This window comes from Canis lupus, chromosome 11 (genome assembly GCF_003254725.2).
Source record: "Canis lupus dingo isolate Sandy chromosome 11, ASM325472v2, whole genome shotgun sequence".
NCBI classification, from domain to species: Eukaryota; Metazoa; Chordata; class Mammalia; order Carnivora; family Canidae; genus Canis; species Canis lupus.
In genome coordinates, this window is record NC_064253.1 from 33,345,903 (window position 1) to 33,365,695 (window position 19,793).

Sequence of the window (19,793 nt, forward strand, 5' to 3'; positions counted from 1 at the left end):
ATTTTAATGAAAGGCACCTGAGAGAGTCTGGGGATGCCTTGAAATCTCTATACAAGTAAGGAGAAGCCTATGGACAGAGGACATCCAATGCTATTGTTAAGAGGTATGACAGAAAGGTGTGTGTTTTTAGTGACCTGGTCAGGTAGCTACTGAGACTTACCCATAGCCCCAAGAAGAAGATCAGTAAATTATCCCTAGGGTCAACTGAAGCCTGCTTGTAGATGATCTAGGGGCAGTAGAAAGCTAAAATTACATCCCAAGAATATATTCTCTTTGTAGAGAATGGACAAGAATATCTACAATGTTTGCCATATAAACATCTGTGATATTAATAATAATTTTAGAAACTATAAACATACAGATGGGATTACAAGGATTTGTAGGTAAGAAATAAAGCATACCAACCTTCTAAGACAAATTTGCGCCAAATCTTTTCCTCGTTCCTCTCTTCTGTTTTTCATCAATTGGCTGAGGTCACACAGCTGTGATTCAGGCCCTGGTGACACAGATGAATCAGACATGGCACAAAGTCCAGAATTCTTGGCCAGCCTTACAACAGATTTTTCATCTATCAACCAGAAATGATGCAGTGCTCTGATTCAGTTATGGTGGCCCAAAAAGTTAGCTAGGCTATTTTGGAATTATTCCTAGTATTTAGGCAGTCTCTTACCTTCTTTTTGCTTCTTCACATAACAATTATGGGAAAAAAAAAACAACAAATAGATGAAGTGTTTTCATCCCAAATACCTGGGCACTGCCATGTTATTTTTCATTATTGACCCTTCCATATGGACCACTTCTCTTGGATCAGGTTGACAAAATAAGATCTAATGTATTCAGGTAAAAAAAAAAAATGGCTGAAATAAATTATTAATGTTTTCCTAAGTCCCAATGTTAAGTATCTTTTTTTTTTCTTGTCGGGCCACGTGCTAGGTGTCTCAAAAGATATCTATTAAGCAGGCTTCCAATCAAGTTAATTTAATTCACCTTCACTTTCTAAAAATTTATTGGTTAAAAGCTTGGAACTGAGAATCCTACTTGTCTGGATTCTGTTAGTAGCTAGACAACTTATTTGGTACATGCCTAAGAGAAGTTTGACTTCAAAGACACACTTTCTTCACCTGGAAAAAGAGGAAAATTCTATTTGCCTTAACGGTTAGTAATGGGAAATAAAAGAGATAGTGTGTACCAAATGCTTGGTATAACCCCCAAGCTCAAGGGCAGCTGGTTTAACAGTACGACCTCAAGAGTCCAGCGCTTGATTTAGCAAATAAAGCTCACAGTTCAGAATAAAGAAAGCACCGAGAATGAAAAGTTCACGTTGGATGACAAGAGAAGCATCGTTTGTGGAGGCCTGCCATCTCTCACTGGGGCAGTTGGGAGAAGCCACCCCACCTCAGAATGGAGCAGGGGGAGGAGAGAGGAGAGAGGGGACAGAGAAGAGGCAATTCTGTTTTATGGAAGAACAATGCTGGTGAGCAAAAGGTATTCCCCATCTTACTTCCTTGCTCAAGAGAGCACTGGAGGGCTTCTCCACAGTGAAACCAAATGAGAGGAGCCTAGAGATTTGAGGAAACTGCGACATTAGACCCCACTGGTCACCTGGCTAGCCACCAAGTGCAGGCTTACCTGCACTTGCTTTCTAATGTAGGGGTAACAGCATTGGAGAGAAACACTGAGCCTTCCAAGGAGGGTGGAAGTGGGCTTCCATAGGGGAGCCTCATACCCTGAAAAGAGAGAGGAGCTCAAAAGTCAGATGAAAATAGAAGGTCAGTGTTGCTGGGAGCTCACAGGGAGAATTGGGGTGCTCTGGAGGAAGTGAGAGAGTTTGCCAAGGAACTGACAATGCATGCTTGGAAGAAGATGTCTTTGAACAGATATGAAAATGAAGCTCTAAAATGAATGACTGAATCATAAGAACAAAATAAGGCCATTTTAATAACCATCCATGAAATCAGACTATCTATTATTGGAACTTCCTACTCAGGGGGAAAAGGGGAGCTTGAGAATTTATTTTTATAACATCTAGGAGCCGGTAAACAGAATGTGAAGCATTTTAAAGTTTTTTGAGGCCCAAATGGGATCAGTCTAAAAATGTGCTATCTTTCCTCTGATTTTGTGACATTTATTTTCTTCCCTTTCCAGAATTTCTATTAGAAATTATGTTTCTCAACCTCTTTACTTATTCTCATTTTTGTTACCATAGAATCTGCCTTTTGAGTTTTTTCCCCTAATTGTCCTTTCTTCATGAAATCTTAATACTCCCACTATACCCTATAACTCTTTATACACTCACGTATGTCTGTGTTTTTTTATGTAGTAAGACTTTTTTCACCGTTCAAGAACAAATTTTGACCCCTCTGGGGGCAATATCGCCCTGTTGAAAGTCCATCGATGAAATTGACAGAAAGGCCTCCTAGCCAGATTGGGCCTGTATCTCCTCATTTCTAAAACTGAGAATTCAATTCAGTAAACATTTCTTATGCTCCAGGCATCTTTCCAGGCCTAAGGATATGAAGAGGAAAGAGGCATGGATACTATGCTTAAAGAGATGGTTGCTGTATGTTCTACACAGAGCATTTCCGGTGTGTAATATCTGTGCCTTCTATTGCACAGATCTACGATGGACTTACGAGTGTTCCTTGGATGATGGTGACTTTATACATTTTTTTTCTTTTCTGTTTTGAAAATTTTTATTCTCAAAAATTTAAGGGCTATTTTTGATTGAAAAAATCCTCAAAATGTTAGAGCCAGAAGGACCCTTGAAATCATCCCCTCCAAACTTCTTGGGTCCTCTTACACATACAGCAGAGTCCCTGCTGCTGGCTGCACTTTGGGTTGTAATTATTCATCTGGAGCTGTGGTTTCTGTCCCTATTCTGTAGCCAACAAACTGAGTGACCTTGGTTGAATTATTGATCATTTCTATGTAATTTAGGGAATGAACTACGGAACTTCCTAAAGCTTCTTTGAATAAGGAAATATTAAGATTCTAAGATTATTTTTCTTATGTACAAAATAGAGTGGTGCCAGTGTCTAAAGATATTGTAAAAAAATTAAAGAAGTATATTATTTTGTAAGATAGTACACCTTCACTTTAGGAATGAAAACCACAAATAGCCAGACTCCAAGTTAGCCAACAATACCGACACTTTACTTCATTTTTCACATATTTTCCTAGATCAGCCAATATCATTATTTGAGGTTCTTTTGATCTTCTTGGAAGCTTTCTTTTTCTACCTTCAAAAAGCACAGTTGAAGTTCTGCCTGAATTGATTTCTTTATCACATTTGAATTTTGGTTTGGGGTATTCTGCCTAACATTTTACTTCTTGGTCTAATGACCAGCAACTTGCACTACTAACATTAAATTGGGTTGCCATTATTGGAAGATTATTGGCAATAACCTGCTCTGCTCCCTTCTGGATCTCATTTACCTCCATGATATTCCTTTACATCTTCTTTTTGTCTGTAGGACTCAGGCCAAGTCTGGCTAATCTTTGTCATGATTTAGCACTGAATCATTTTGATTATTCTCTGATGTGTGTTCTCAGACTTAGAATGTCCTCCTATAGCTCTATGCACAACAGTGCATAGCAGCATTCCCTGGTGAAATTTCATCAGTACTTTATGTGATGCCAAAATAACATCAACACCGTAAAATATGCTTCATAATAATCTTACTTGCTTTTCTTTCTCAGCTGTCAAAGATCATACAGATGGTTTGGTGAAAAGTCCACATTGACTCCCACAGAGTACCCTTCACATTTCTAGTTGATAATAATTTTAAACTTTCATTCCTAATCATTTTTTATTATTAAAACAGCTTTGTTTTGAGAAGTGGGATAGTGGGATAGAAACAATTTTCTCCAGATGAAAAGATGGTAGCCCTTTCCTGGGGAAGTGGGAAGAAAAGATTTATCACAGCCCACATAGTCTCTGTGGACTCAATTCTGGGTTAGAATATCATGGGGAATGGAAGAGAAATGAAAGTCATCAAGAGGAAAGTGGCGTCTTAAGACAGTGCTGTCCAATAGAACTTTCTGCGATGATGGTAATGTTCTACTTGCACTATGAAACACAGTAGCTATTAAGTACTTGAAATGTGGCTATTGTGATTGAGGAAATGGGTTTTCAGTTTATTTAATTTATATTAATTCAAAGTGAAATTGCACCTACCATATTCATAGTACACAGCCCCAGAAAGTAATGTGACTAGTGCTGGGGCCCAGAGTCCAGTACAACGTTGAGCAAATTCTGCTCCACCATTTAATGAATGTGTTCCTGGGGAATATTTAGCCTTGCTGTAATAATATACGGGCAATCTTTGTACCTGCTTCTGAGGGCTCTTGCAATGAGTAAGAGCGATAATCCATGCAAAACACTTGACATGGTGCCTTTTCATTCTACTTGTTATACATGTTTGGTATTATTTTAATCATTCCCTTTAGGAGGTGTGATTTAGACACTTGCATCAGGAAGCTGACATAATGTATTCAGAACCTAAGGTTGGAGTCCTCCATTTTTTTCTCACAAGAACGCCATCTGTTCTAGAACTGGGGTGGTAGGAAAATCCTTCCTGAGTGAACCTGGGGAGGGAGCGATGTAAACTTCCTGAAGTTAATATTATTCCTGCTGAACACTCTTTGCTCCGTCTCAAACTTTTCCTTTCTTTGCATTTCATCTCTCAGGATTGTTAAAAATTTAAGAATGTGGAAATTCATCATAGAACATTTAGTCGGCAATGATCAACTTACTTCTGGTGTTTACTTCATGTTCCCTGTGAGACACTTGTAGAAATGAATACACTTCTGTGGAGAAACCTTCAGATGTCAGCTTGATGAACTACAGCTACCTTCCTGGGTCATTCTGAAGAGACCTTGTGTTTGTACCCCTAGATGTGTGCTGCCAATCCTCTCTATCTTTAGCTAAGGATCAGAGCACTCACTGAGTGTCCAGCCGTGTTAATAGGAATGGTCTTAAAATGGTATACCCAATGAGGCAAGAAAAAATTATTTTCTTTATTGACTAACACAAGTCAGCTATCTTCAATCTGATGCTTTCAAATATGCACTAAAAATTAAATTATGTAAACTTTGTCTTTGGAAGCAGCATAGAAATTTAAGGAGCATTTAAGTAATAGTGGATGGTTATTGAATGTCAATGGAAGCACTTCTGACATCTATGTTAATGGAAATTAAATTTGTAATCAGTGATATGACAATCAATACCTCATGTCAGCCCAATATATACATTATTTTTTTCCCTCTTGAGTCAGAATAATAAGAAACAGCTTTCAACTTATCTTATGCTTCCTTCTTGCTTTTCATTTCTGTATGCTGTCAGTGTAAATGGAAAAGGATGTTTGGGCTTTTCCCCACCTTTCCTCCAAAATTAAAGCTGACTTCTTTATTCTGCATCCTGCTCCAAATTGTACAGCTACTACAGCTGTACCCATCTCCTTTAGGGAGACATGGATGTGTATGTCCCAACTTCTCATTCTGAACTGCGTACACCTAGAGCCCAGCTATGCATCCATTAAATCTAAACTCATAAGCAAGGATGCTGGAGTGCTATGAGCAACAAAAAAATAAAACCTGTAGAGTCTGGCTGAACATGCTGTCCTTCTGCAGAAGATAATTTATAGTTTGTTTTTTTTCTCTTGCTGAACTGCTATGGTCTACCTTTTGACCTTTCTTTCTTTCTTTCTTTCTTTCTTTCTTTCTTTCTTTCTTTCTTTCTTTTTAATGGGAATGTGGGCAATTCCTATCATTCTTCTGTTTTCCTAATGATTCTCACCGATAATGATAAAATGTGATCCTAATATAAATTAATTAAAGATTTTCATTAAATTTTGATCCTGGAACATTTTAATAGACTGAGTCCTTCAATTGTTTTTCTTTTAATTTGTGAAACACGGGCTTCTTAAATCATGCTTCCTAATATTTTCCTAGGAATAAGACCACATGAAAATCTTAATTAGTCCCTTAAGCTTTACAGACATTACTTTATTTTTATGTCCGATGCCAGTTTAACACAAAGTACTTTTGCAGTAATTTTCCTTTGGAATTCTTTTTTTTTTTTTTTTAATCTTTGAGGTTAGGGTTTGAGGTTTATGGAGAACGTGTACACGGGAGGGCAACTGTTATATCAATCACATTTAATCAGTCCCCTTTTTCAGTTACTTGCATCTTGAAAATGAAAGTTACATCTAAACTAAAATAACAATTATTATCTAAAATCTTTTTTAAAAACAATACAAACTTTTGACTGTGGAATGCATGACAAAGAATTTATTTCAAGAATGTTGTTCAATTTGTTACCATCAGATGTTCAGTTTTCCATCTGGAGTGAGTGATATGTTATCATTAACCAATATGGACTAAATTTTATCTTATTTTTATTTCAAAATTGTTAAAATACAAGGTGGGAAGGAGGCCTTTGTCTTGTATGTATAATTTTTTGTTCCTTTTAAAGCTAATTAAGACTAGTACTATCTTTCTGAGGCTTTCCCAATGGGATATTTATATAAATCAGTTTGACTCTATTAATATACTGTATTGATCTACAATTCATCTAATTGTTAGGAGGATATTAATGGATTCCATTAGTCCATTTTCTAATTTCCACATATTCTAAGGACCATAAATCTCTGGTTCACCTACTTGTAAGGAAGAGTCAATTCCAATAGAACCAGTTGAAAATAGGACAAAGGACTTTTCTAATAAAATTTATTAGCACAAGTAAAATCCATTTGAAGAATTCTAAAGTCTCTCCTCTTAAAATAAACTCCTTTTAAAAAATCTTGCTGATAGCTAATGTATTTACAAATATAGACTCATAAATACAAATTTGCAAAGTATCTTTCCTGTAACTATAAGGGTTAACATCTAAAGAGCAGGATCCATCCTTAACCCCTAATCCCAACTGATTTATGATTGTTATACTGATTTCAAGCAGCATTGTGTAGGAGAGATAACTTTTCAGCTAAAACAAGGAGACCTACTTAGTAAGGTTACTGTAAGCAAAAGAGAAAATATTTGTTAAATGACTAGCACAGTGCCTGGAAACACACAATAAGTACTCTGTGTTCTGTTTCTGGGCTATGTCATCTCTACAAGGTGGGAAGGAGGCCTTTGTCTTACAGGTATGATTTTTTTGTCCTTTTCAAGATAATGGAGACTGGTACCGTCTTTCTGAGGCTTTCCCAATGGGACATTTATATAAATCAGTTTGATACTATTAATATACTGTATTGATCTCTAATTCATCTAACTGTTGAGAGGATCATCTCAAATAATTTAGATAACAGCGCACAAGTTGTATACAAGCGCTTTCCAACACACTTCTTTGAGAATATTTTCTCAGCTGATTATCTTTTTGTTTTTTTAAGATTTTATTTATTTATTCATGATAGACACAGAGAGAGGGCGGGCGGGGGCGGGGCGGGCAGAGACAAAGGCAGAGGCAGAAGCAGGCTCCATGCCCGGAGCCTGAGGCAGGACTCGATCCCGGGTCTCCAGGATCACACACTGGGCCAAAGGCAGGCTTTAAACCGCTGAGCCACCCAGGGATCCCGCTGATTATCTTCTATAGCAATGAATAATAGGAAACCAAATATAATCTTAATGAACTCCCCAGGAGATCTGATGAAATCTAATGCTTAATCCATCCATACTGAATAAAACTACCTAGAAACACTGGGAGACATGACCTAGTCGATCCGTTACAATCTGGAGGAGGACCCTGATTTCAGGGAAGAGAAAGAACTTGATGAAGGCTCCAAGCCATTGAGTTTATAGCTGATGTTCTCATGCCACCAGGCCCATAACTTTGCCAACATATCACGATGCTTCTACCTTAGTTAAGTACTAATTTCAGAACCATACTTCTTTGTATGGCTTTAGAGAATATTTATTGCATGCCTGCCATATGCAAAATATCATGCTTGGTGTTGTGGAGAATGTGAAGATAAATAAGAGCTTTCCCTTGCAATATAAATATATTTTAGGGTGTCTGGGTAGCACAGTGGTTGAGCGTCTGCCTTTGGCTCAGGTGGTGATCCCGGGATCCTGGAATCAGTCCAACATGGGGCTTCTAGCAGGGAGCTTCTTCTCCCTCTGCCTATGTCTCTGTCTCTCTCTTCATGTCTCTCCTGAATAAATAAATAAAATCTTTAGTAAAACAATATAAATATATTTTCCTTATATACAAATTTATATCACATAAAACACCTGAGGCTTCATATAGTCCCATCTGTATATGGTGTAATGTATAAAGAAATAGCAATGTCTATTGATTCTTGAAGAAAATTAGATTTTGAAGATTCTTTTAAGGGATTTTAGACAGCACACATCAATATTAGGAATTCTTCCCTTTTCAAATTTCTCTCACATATTAGGTACTAACCCTCTGCACATCTCTCATCCCTATTGCCTCTTTACTACTGTATTCTCCCCTTTATCACCATCTCCTCCATTACATATGCTTTTTCCCAAAGTGGGGGGAGAGGGAAATCTTCATATCAACCACTCTTAAAAGAGATAAAAACTAGCCTTCCTATCTTCCTGAACTCTTCTTAGAATCCTGGTGAAATTCTTTTCTACTTTGTAATGAAGAAGTAGTACTTCATTAAAAATATTTTTTAATGCGTGTGTATTATATGTGAGAGAGAGAATATTTGGCAACAAAAGATAAGATCTTTGGAAAGGCTGAATAATTGAGTATTCTATGCATTGTCCTCAAGGATGCTACTAAACAATATTCTGATTATTACCTTGATTCAAGTTGACTCTTGATGGATGCCTGACTTACAGCTGAATTTCACTCATTCCTCATATGCTACTCCCTTAAGCTCCTGGTTTGTTGAAATAGAGAACAGTATTCTTTTAAGAGTTTGCACAAGAATTTCTCTTACATGAAGGAAAACTCCCCCCCTCCCCTTTTTGGAAGTTATTGATGTGCCTGTTTGGGTTAGAAACAATAATTCAAAGGAACCAAATGTGGAAGATCATCTGTCCTGTATGAGATGAGAGGAAGACCTAGTGATTTTGGAGGGCAGAGAAGATAAAGAATGAGGGGGAAGTGCAGGGCCACTAAGAGACTATGATCAGAGTCTCCCTTCTGACCCACAAATTCTTGGGTCATTTTATGTCTCCCTCAAGGCCATGCAACATTTCTTCATCAGTGAAATAAATCATCCCATGCCTCATGGACCTAGGACTGTAAGCAAGAAATAAGTTTCTCATCCTAAAAGACCATTGACCCTAATACGTGAACTAAGCTAAAATAGGCCTCTGGTTAGCCCTCTGCTACAGTAAAGAGAACATGGGATTTTAGCTTATTTGTCTTTTAATCTATCAAACTAGCAAGGTGACCAAGACTCTCGTTCCATTCTATTTTTACTAGATATATTTGCTGAGTCTCTTGTCTCTAAGCTATCCTAAACACTATGTGGGTGTTAATATGCCTTTGTACATTTTTCTTCCTATATTTCTATGGGTGCTATTTCTGTGTTTTAGGCAGTATCTTCAAATTCATCTTTGTGGATGGTTGTCTTATCAGTGGTTTACTGATACCTGCCATCATTAATCTGTAACACAGTTTTGCCACAAGAAGTCCCACACTGCTTGCTAAGATTGTAAAATCGGGGTATAGGGTTCTTCTTCTGTGAGTGTTTTGTGGCATAACAACCTGCTCTCTGAGCACTTTGATGGGGGACACTTTATCATTTCCATCCTCTCTAGACCTACCCAGAATTTGATAGATACATATTGAGCTAAATTACTAAATACTTATGCAACTTGTAAAGAAATTAGGGGTAAAACATCAAGTAGATTCTAGTCCAAAGAACTATTATAAGGTAAGCTACCACTACTCTTCAGTTACTATGGACTTGTTTTAAGTAGCCAGTGATTTAATATACTTTGTGTGTCTCATGCTTTACATACATGAGCTCATATAATCTTATCAATAACTATAAAAATAAACATTATTTTATAGATGTGGAAACTGAGGTTCAAAGAACTAACATAATGAGTAGCAAATAAGAGTTCAGATGTCATGTTTTTCGAACTGAATAGCCTTTGCTGAGTGCCACCACACCCTGGCAAAACTCATAAGGTAAAAATAGATCAAAATAGTCAAAAGAAGTGAATCCTAAAGAAAAATATGGTTATAGTTCTTTCTCTAATTTTCAATTAAATTGAAACTTTCTAAATCATGCTAATTATTTCTATAATTTTAAAGATTATAAAAAAGGTATTCAGGTAATTTCAGGCAATTACACAATTTGTAGGTGTATAAATATTATTAAAGTTTTGAATATAAGTTAAACATCCAATAGCCTCAACTTCACAGTTAAATTGTGTGTGTGTGTGTGTTTAATATTTAATTTATTTATTCATGAGAGACACAGAGAGAGAGAAAGAGGCATAGACACAGGCAGAGGGAGAAGCAGGCTCCATGCAGGGAGCCTGACACGGGACTCGATCCTGGGTCTCCAGGATCATGCTCTGGGCCAAAGGCAGGCGCCAAACTGCTAAGCCACCCAGGGATCCTTAAATTGTGTTTTGATGTTGTCTAAAATAGTAGAGAAGTCCCCGGAACCTTCCATCATTTTCTCCTATCTTAACTCCTCCCTTCACAGAAAAAAAAATTGAGTTTACCCTATGGAGATATGTAGGTTACAGATAAATTCTTGTTGTATAGTTGTTGATTTGGTGGACTTCAAGCATGAATTCAAAAAGTATTCAACTCTATATATTCTAATTTAAAATCTGATTATGTCTTAGTTACTTGTTTACATTTGAATCAAATCCCTCCCGAAAAGGGCCTCTTCGTCCAGGGAGCTTGGTGTTGCATATTCATGAAATCACATTTTGGAATTTTGACATTTTGTAAATTAGAAGTGGGATTCCTAGTCATATACTGGTGCTTTAGGATAATACAGCAAGGAAATTCTAATGAGCATCACATTTTACTGTGAGAATAAAGCACATTTGTCCATTTATTAGTATTTATTAATGAAAATGTATAGAACATTTAAGCACATATCTTCTTAGCATTTAGGATAACATCAAGGATATAGATTCAGGAATTCTATATCTTAATAAGTTGTAAAATTTGCACTCTTCCTTTCTTTTTTTTTTTTTTTAAACTATTTCTCCTCCCTATTGCCATTGACTTATGAACTTAGCATTCCATCCAAAGAGATCCATGGTAGATGCAATTGAAACTATTTGAGTGGACTTATTCTGAAAGAGACATTCCCTTTCAGGTCTTGTTCTGATAAAAGAAAATATTTTAGTTGTATACATTTAGTTTTTTTGGGTCAGTGTTTCTCCCAAAAGCTGGGGTTCATTGGTGAGTCACCATTTCACTCTCCAGTCATTGGGGAGTAATAAGAATAAACTTTAATTATTGTTTAAACATTTCTAATTCTCTATTAGGGCATATATATTATGGCATATAAAATTTCACATAGATTTTACTTCCATAAAATGGTCAGTGTCTGTCCCATTCAAATATTTAAAAACTGGGTAGTGGTGGTAAACTCATCCTCAGAGTGACTGAAATGGATGTGAAAACACTATCAGCTTCTGCCATCCTAAATGAAAATATTTTTCTGTTTTTAGAATTCTTTTCACTTGAGTCTTTATCTTCATATTTTCAAAGTAAATTGTCCTTTACTAAAATTTCAAAAACCTAACATGCCATTGAGTATAAGACGTACATCATTTTATGAGAGTAAGAGAGACAAAAACCTTACCAAATTCATTTAGACACACACACTATAAATTATAAGACATATCCAAATTTTAGAAATATTAAAATGTGAAAATCTTTGCATCCTAGAATTGATAAATGCTGTATTTCTTCATATGAGTAATTCTATCCCCCAAATGGAGGCAAAATCCAAAGCACATCACTTTTACTTGACTTGGTGGATCAAGCTTAATTTGATGCATTTTAATAAATAAGAGACTGACTGAAGTAGGAGGTATCAAAACTTAACAACCAATTCATTTAATATGGATGAAGCTCTGCTGTGAATGGAAGGAAGAAGCAGAATGTAAGTTGCTGTCAGAAGTTTCAGTATATTTAGCATATTATTCTAACTTTGGATAAATGTGTTTTGTACTATGGAAAAATGCAGTGATGTGGATCTGGAAATCCTTATAGCACTGAAGCATTACTAATTACAATAAAATGCAAGGCAGTCTTGTACATGGAAAAAAAATGAAATCCAAAGAAATAAATTGTTTTGCGAGCTGTACATCTATTCCATGGATAGTATAGATAACACACTCATGAAACATTTCATTTCTGCATCAGCATGACAATGTTATCTTATTTATTCTAGTCAATAGCTGTTGCCTCCCTGGAAACATATTTATAAGCATACTCAACCTCCTAGTGCATAAATTATTTCATGGAAGAAAATTAGAAACTTTCGAAACAACATAAACTTTTTGAGGTCACCAAGGTACCATTAGGTAAATTATTGCTTCACAGCCCTAAATGGTACCTAGTAGCCAGGAAGAGTTTAATGCACCTTTCAAAGTGCCTAATTTACTCCCAGGGAGTAACGAACTAGTGGACAGGTCCTAGATGATAAATTACACATTGAGATGCATTTTCCCAAGTGAATAGGGCTCAGTGTTGTCTGACTAAAATTAATGCCTCACATTTATTTCAAACATGTGAAGGCAAAGGTCTACAAATAGTTTCAGAAGTCTAAAGACCATTCCATCTACCTAAACGCAGTAAAGGGCAAGGTAAATTCAGTTATATAAACCAGGATGGCTGAAAATAAATTGACCAAAGCAATTGAATAAAAAGTATTCTATGTGTAGTTAGGAAGGGTCACTGATCCAAAAACAAACAAACAAAAAAACCCACCACAGAATAAAATCACATCTGAAATAACGCTATACTTTTTATAATCCTTGTGTGTTCCAAAAAGGCCTTTCCTGTAAAATTTTAACCTGTCCAACCTTGTAGAATCTATGATACCTGCCAGGATCACAATCCAAGGTGGTATGTCTCCAGGCCATGAATACTGTTGTGTGTATTTACTGAATAATGTCTATTGCAAAGAAATTGTAAAGTATTTTTGCATTTGAAAGAGTTCCCTTTGTTAGTCTTTATGATCTCAGAGAGATTGCATAAATGTCTGGTATCCTACTTATTACTGCTTTTCCTTTGGGGAATGATGAAAGAATCTGGAGTTGTTTCTGAATCCAAGCGCCCTGAACTCATCCGATCCTCAATTCCAAATAGCCTGAGGCAACTAAACCTTTAAAGCATACTGACTTTGTATTATCACATTTGTACTTTCACTGATGTCTGAATATTCACTCCATTTAGTATCATATTTAAGACTAATATGACCAAATGAAATGATAGTAAACTATAAGACCACTTGAAGACAGACAACAATGCAAACTAGATTGCATTGCTGTTTGCTCAATATTCCTATTTATTCCCCCTGGTGTCTCACTCTATAAGAGATTATGTATGGATCTCCAGTCTGTTGAATTCAGGAACGGTCATGGGAGGAACTGACATGTACTTCAGCACAGAAGGGTTATGATTCAGCGCATGCTTCACCATTTCTTTCTATCATGAGACAGTCATTGTACAACACAGAGGATCCTCAATTGTCTGCGTCTCCTAAATGACATTGATGATGGAGGAGAGCCAACATTGACCATAGAGAGAGAGAGCCAGAGAATAAATGAGGGATGATATATATTGTTGTAAATCAGTGAGATTTGGGGTTTCTTTGTTACCACAATATAATCTATCTGACCTTTATTGGTATGGTGAACAATGCCTGGCATATTGCCACTGTTCAATAAATATTTGTTGAATGAATCAATTTCTCAAGTTTTATAGCAAATCACTGTTCACACCACCTGAAATCTGGAAATCATAATCTCCTGTCAATAAAATCAGGACCACAAAATATGATTTCTCTCTAGTCCTACCCCACAGCCCTATCCCCTTAAATAGTCCCTCTAAACGTCTTTAGAATTTTGGGGAATATTTCTTTGCACTTTATCTTACGTTTCCTTCTATCCAGTTTTGTTGGGATCATGTCTCCTTTGCTGTCACTGACAAAGAGGCATTTAGGTCATTAGCTGTCAACTCAAGGGGTCATGGTTAATTTTAAACAATGATAACATCAAAGATGAACTTATTGACTAATGTTGAGGACACTAGTGTCATCACCTGCCATGCAAGACCCTTTGTCCTTGTTCGTTTTTCTTCTCATGAGCTAAAACTTTTTAGGAAATGATTATTTTTGTTTTCATTTTTTTGTTTATTCCCATTCCTTGGAGTCTGTCATGAATTCCTAGGAGGTGAGCTGGGAGATAACAGAATGAAAGGCATCAGGCCTTAGAATCTTACCTTCCCCCAATCCTGGCTCATTGTCTTTGAATAATAACAGCTAAAATCTCTTGAGCGATTGATTATATATTAGCCACTGTTGAAAGAGCAGTTGAATCTTTACATCAACCATGTGATGCGGAAACTAAGAAACAGAGAAGTTAAATGACTTTGCCATGATCACAGAGAAAAATCACCCATGCTATCTCACTTAGAAACCAGGCTATTATACTTCTCAACAATATTCTAAGTCTTATTTATTTATTTTTTACCTAACAGGTTCTTTGTACACTTACATTAACAGAGCCCTGGTGACCTCATTTCACTAATTTTCCATGCATGCTGAGTGGAGGTTCATTTCCATAGAGGTACAAAGACGTGTTGGCTGTTCTGTTTTTGACAAAAATAAGACAATGATGAATATTTCAGATATCACTGTGTCATTATTTTATGTGCAATGTTTTAAAGAACATCATTATATTCATTGTATTATTCAAATTCCATATTTGGAAGCAATAAAAACTGCATTTATTTTAAAATGTAGCCTATTTAAAATATTCAGCTAATAGATATTCTCACTCCTTCTTTTTTTTTTCTCACTCCTTTTTTTAAAAAAAATGAACGGTGGACTGTAGACCTTTTTTTTTTTTAATACAAAATATTTTTCTCCAGTAGAACAGTAGGAAAAGGTTGTCAATCTCTGTAGACTTCCCTGTTGAAATGTGTATAATGGGGAGGAAAGGGGGAGAAAAAAAAATGAAATGTGTAGAACAAATCTAAGTAAATCTAATATAGCTTTGACAATACAAAAATCCTATTAGAAATAAATGACTAATCAGTAATGGTCCAAACATCAATGACATACTATGCTGCAATTAACATGGCCTCTTCTGTTCATAATGGAGATGGACAATAGGGGAAAATATTTGTAATATAATTCTGTATGAATGATTGGAATGTAAAATTATATGTGTATTATATTTACAACCATAAAAATACCTGTATATATGCATATACACGAAAGTTAGAATGAAATAAATCCCAATCATAACTGTTTTGTTAAGTTTGTGAGATTTGGGGGCAATTAGAAATGATGTCCTCAAAATATTTGTTGGTTTTTACATAAAAGTGAAAAAAATCTGAAAATAGAACTTAATATTTTGAAAATTGGTCTTGATAAATACATTTAATGTATCTTAATGATACATTTAATTTCTGAAATTACTTTCTTAGGTATATTTCTTAACAATCGAATTGTTGACTACTTCTCATTTCTTCCAACCATAGTGTTCCCTGTCCTCCTGCCATGAAATTCAGAAGAGTGAAGTAAGGTGAGTGGAATGGTTTAAAGAAATAAGATAAGCAGAGATCTTATCATGACTCCTTTGGGAATATATAAGGTAATAAAACTCCATCGAGTTGTTTTTACTGGCAAATATTCAAATACCAGCTTTTGAATTAGAGCTTCACTGGCCAAAAGTTGGCAAGACAAGCTTCTGTGCAATGTCTGTGAATAAAAGTCCCTAAGCTGAGTCGGGAAATTGCCAGGCTGTGTTCAAATTTTATTAGGAACACTTTAAAGATCTAGTAACAAAGGTCCTACTTAGGTTCCCTTAATTCAGCCCAAGATAGTTCATAAACACATAGGCCAAGTTCAGAGTTAGAGACTTTTGTATGCAGGAGGGCAGCGAAACAGCACATGTGCAGCCACTTTTTCTTCTTTACCCAAGGCAGGCATGAATAATCTATCCAGGACTTCATGATATTTCTACACTGAGTTTCAAATTCTTTTCAAGATGCACTCTAGGGGATCTATACTGTATGAAATGATAAGGCACTTCATTTCATCTGAACATGAAATAAAATTATTTGACATTCCATACGTAACCCACTGATTTTTCAGATAAAGGAACTGAGATCCTTCACGGGAGGGAGAAAACGAATTCTAAGCATTTTCTATTTTCAAAGCAGCCAAATAGGTGTATGATGCATGGTCTTAGGAAAAAAGTTATTAACATTTCCATTTGACAGATGAAGAAACTGAGTCACAGAGATACTAAGCAAACACAAAAGCGTACAGGCCTTCCTGGCTACAAATGCACAACTGCAATGCAATTCTCTTGACCCATGGACGAGTATATTAGTATATTTTGCACTACCGCCAAGCTCTAAAGTAATGTTATTCTTTCTCTGAAGAAATTAATGGGTGATGTTAAAAGAATCCTTCTCAGGTCAATGGCAGTCACTCATCTCCCTGTGAACCAGAAGAAACAGACTCATAAATAACAAACCACTATGCATAGCAGCCACCTGGCACCTAAATATTAATAGCGTGTATGTGAAATACTTTTACATAACCATACTAAAGGCATTAAATAAATGTCAGGATTTGAAAAATTACCTCTTTGGGTCACTGCTGGCCACTAAATTCTACGGTCTGGCTATTACAGCAGAGAGTTTTAGACATTCCACTGTCCTGGGCTTTTCTTTCCAGGAAAAATAGTATCTTCCTGGACAATAAAGAACAGTTTGGGCCTAAAATTCACAAACTTCATTACTATTTGTGAAGTTTGAGCCATAGTGGCTCTTAACAGTTTCCACTCCCTTCCCTCAGTTTGCAATTTCTCAGCAACCTAATCTAGAATATTCTCCACAGTGCAGAGCAGAGTCAGGTCCTCCGCTTGGATGGAAGACTAGGCTTTTATCATCAGTAATTCAAATATTTGTTCCTTTTTCCAGGTCCTTGGGGGAAAACTGACTTCTTAAGAGGGAAGTTTTTCTGATTAGGAAAGGTTTTCAGCTTCTCTCCGAGATAAATCATACTGTGAATTCCTTTAGTTGAATTCCTTTTCATTTGTTTTCTATTTAGTTCTTGTTTCATTCCCTCTAGGTCTCATACATCCCTGTTGTATAGTAAATTCTAATCTGTTTTCAAAATAAATACACGATTGATGAAAGAAATATTAGGAGGAAGGGTGGAATGAGAAAGAATCCAGCTAATCTTGATTGTGTATTTAGGCTTATTGGAAAACTAAATCTTTCTCCACATCTCTACCCCCACACCAGTATATTACCTGACTTCTGTAGAAACAAAAGTAACAGATACAATTCTCTTTCCTGGTCATTTTAAGCAAGATGCAGAAAGTGCTGTCTACACACCCCTGGACCCTGGCAGATTCCGAGAACTCTAGATCTGCTTCCAGAACTTTGTGCTGCTTTGTTGGTACAGTTTCTGCTACTCTGACTTTATAATCGCCAGCATCATTCTTTGCTCTTTCTTTTCCAAACAGAGCGATGAGGGTGGGAAGGAAATTCTCTGGAACGTGACAAAGCTAACATAATGGGAACCTTGTAAGGTTTATGCTGGCAGCAGAGCAGAATTCACACTGGCTAGGAGAGTTAACCAGACCATTTGTGGTTTCTGGTATATACTTAGGGTTCTCAGTAATTGGTGTCCATGGTGTAACCAAAAGCATATGATAATTGGCCATGTTCTAATAGGCGATGTACTGTTTTAAATATCATCATGTGTAATAGTTTGACATCCTAGGCAACCTTTTAAGTTCTTCCATATTTTAGAAATTATTTGGAAATTTAATGCCAGCTCCTGACAAATATGAAAAATAATGTTTACAATTGACAATAATATATTTTCCCTAATATTTGTTCTAATTATTTATTAGGATAATATATGTTTTCTGTGAAGAAGGAAGAAAATAAAAATCACCCCTAATCTGATTGCTAAGATATAACCGCTACAAACATTTTGGTTATTTTCTCCTAGTATTTCCCTGGATGTTCAGTTATACACCAATAACAACACAATTGGAAGAATACTGCACATTCTATTTGTTCCATCCTTTCTCACTTACACAATAATAGGAGCGTCCCCATATCCGATGTAAAGTCAAGAAAAGTGGATATTCTCTGAGGTGAAAGAAGATAGTGTTTAGATGAGAATAAAGTAGTTTCTAAGTAATGTAAATCATTTATTTCTTGACTTGGATGGTGGTAGCAGATGTAATTTTTCTAAATCTTCAAGGTGCACTCTTACAATTGGTGTCTTTCTGTTCTGTATGTTCTACTTCAACAGAAAGTTTATTTAATACAGAGTCACAAATTAATCAGAAAATTATTCATAATGATTGCAGATCTTTTCGTTAAAGGACTCTGCTGTGATTGAGAATGCTATTCTCCCATTGTTGGGTATTTAATCACTTCTTAATATTAAAAATACATGAAAATATTTATACTTAAATATTCATTTGCGTCACATTCACTAGAGGTGGAGTTCTGGAACTTTCCAGAGAAGAAATTACTGTGTAATGAGGAGAAGGATTATTGTAAGTACATTTTCTGCAATTGCATTTATTGCTGGCATAAACATGGTGGAACCCTCGAATTCTTACAGCTGTCAGCTGGAATGGAAGATGTGACTGTTAAATCCTGAGTTGGGTCCCACGTGGAACTTGGGCAGCAAGTGAGATATTCTGCATTCCAATCAAGGTGAACAACCATCCATTCAATTTATTTGGGCAAACCACTTCTTTTTTGAACACCAAATCTGTGGCAGGACTCTTCCAGACAGGAGAGTACAAAGATAACAAAAGGATAGCCCTGTTCTTGATTAGAATTAAGAGTGGACCCTATAGGAAAGACCCTCAAACTGGTGTGGATATGAATGCTCTCCCTCATTTCGTGGTTCCTCCCTCTGTATATTGGAATGGTGACGCTTACTTCAATGGCTTGTACTAAGGATTAAATGAAATAGCTGTAGGAATGCCAGCCAGGGGTGCCATTCAAAACACTTAGTAATCCATACGTATTGGCATCATCTAATCAGAATAAATGCTGGTTCCAGACAAACTAAAGGCTGGTGATAAAGATCCAAATGTGTTCTGCCTGAATATTTTGTCCCTCAGCCTATAGTAAGTACTGGCAATTATTAGTTTTTGGTGCTTTATTCCTTTGGATTTCATCAGACAAACTGAACTTTCCTTAAACTCCTATTCAGTGTTTGAATGAAATTATTTTACTTATAAATATTTGGAGAAAGCAACTCCAGAGATGTGATTTATGCTTATATATTCTTCCTTTAGCTTTTCTGAAGAGTAACTATTGGAACTCTTCATTTGCTCTAATCGTTATTTCCTTATTCGACTTCTATTTCTACTGCTGATAGCCATAGCAGCTTGTTGAGAGAAAAAAACACAGTGTACATTTAGTCCTAAAATTTGGCAAAGGATATAGGAACCATGTGGGAGGTGGAGATGGGATGTGGAGGCCAGTCATATAAATATAGTAAACGAAAAGTTAGAAGACCTAAAACATTATATTCTGGGAGCAAGTTTCCACTTTTCGAGTACCATGAAACTACTTCAAAACTGTGCCAAATTTG

General features: G+C 36.1%; 1 long non-coding RNA gene across 1 annotated transcript in view; it reads right to left on the minus strand.

Annotated features, from left to right (window-relative positions):
- Positions 1-210: 210 nt before the first annotated feature.
- Positions 211-19,793, minus strand: part of LOC112650308 (uncharacterized) — an 89,369-nt gene continuing 69,786 nt past the window's right edge. The window contains exons 6-7 of the long non-coding RNA XR_007413980.1: positions 14,692-14,785; positions 211-496 (exon numbers count right to left, since the gene is read on the minus strand). This is a non-coding gene — a long non-coding RNA (uncharacterized LOC112650308). The remainder of the gene's footprint in view (positions 497-14,691; positions 14,786-19,793) is intronic.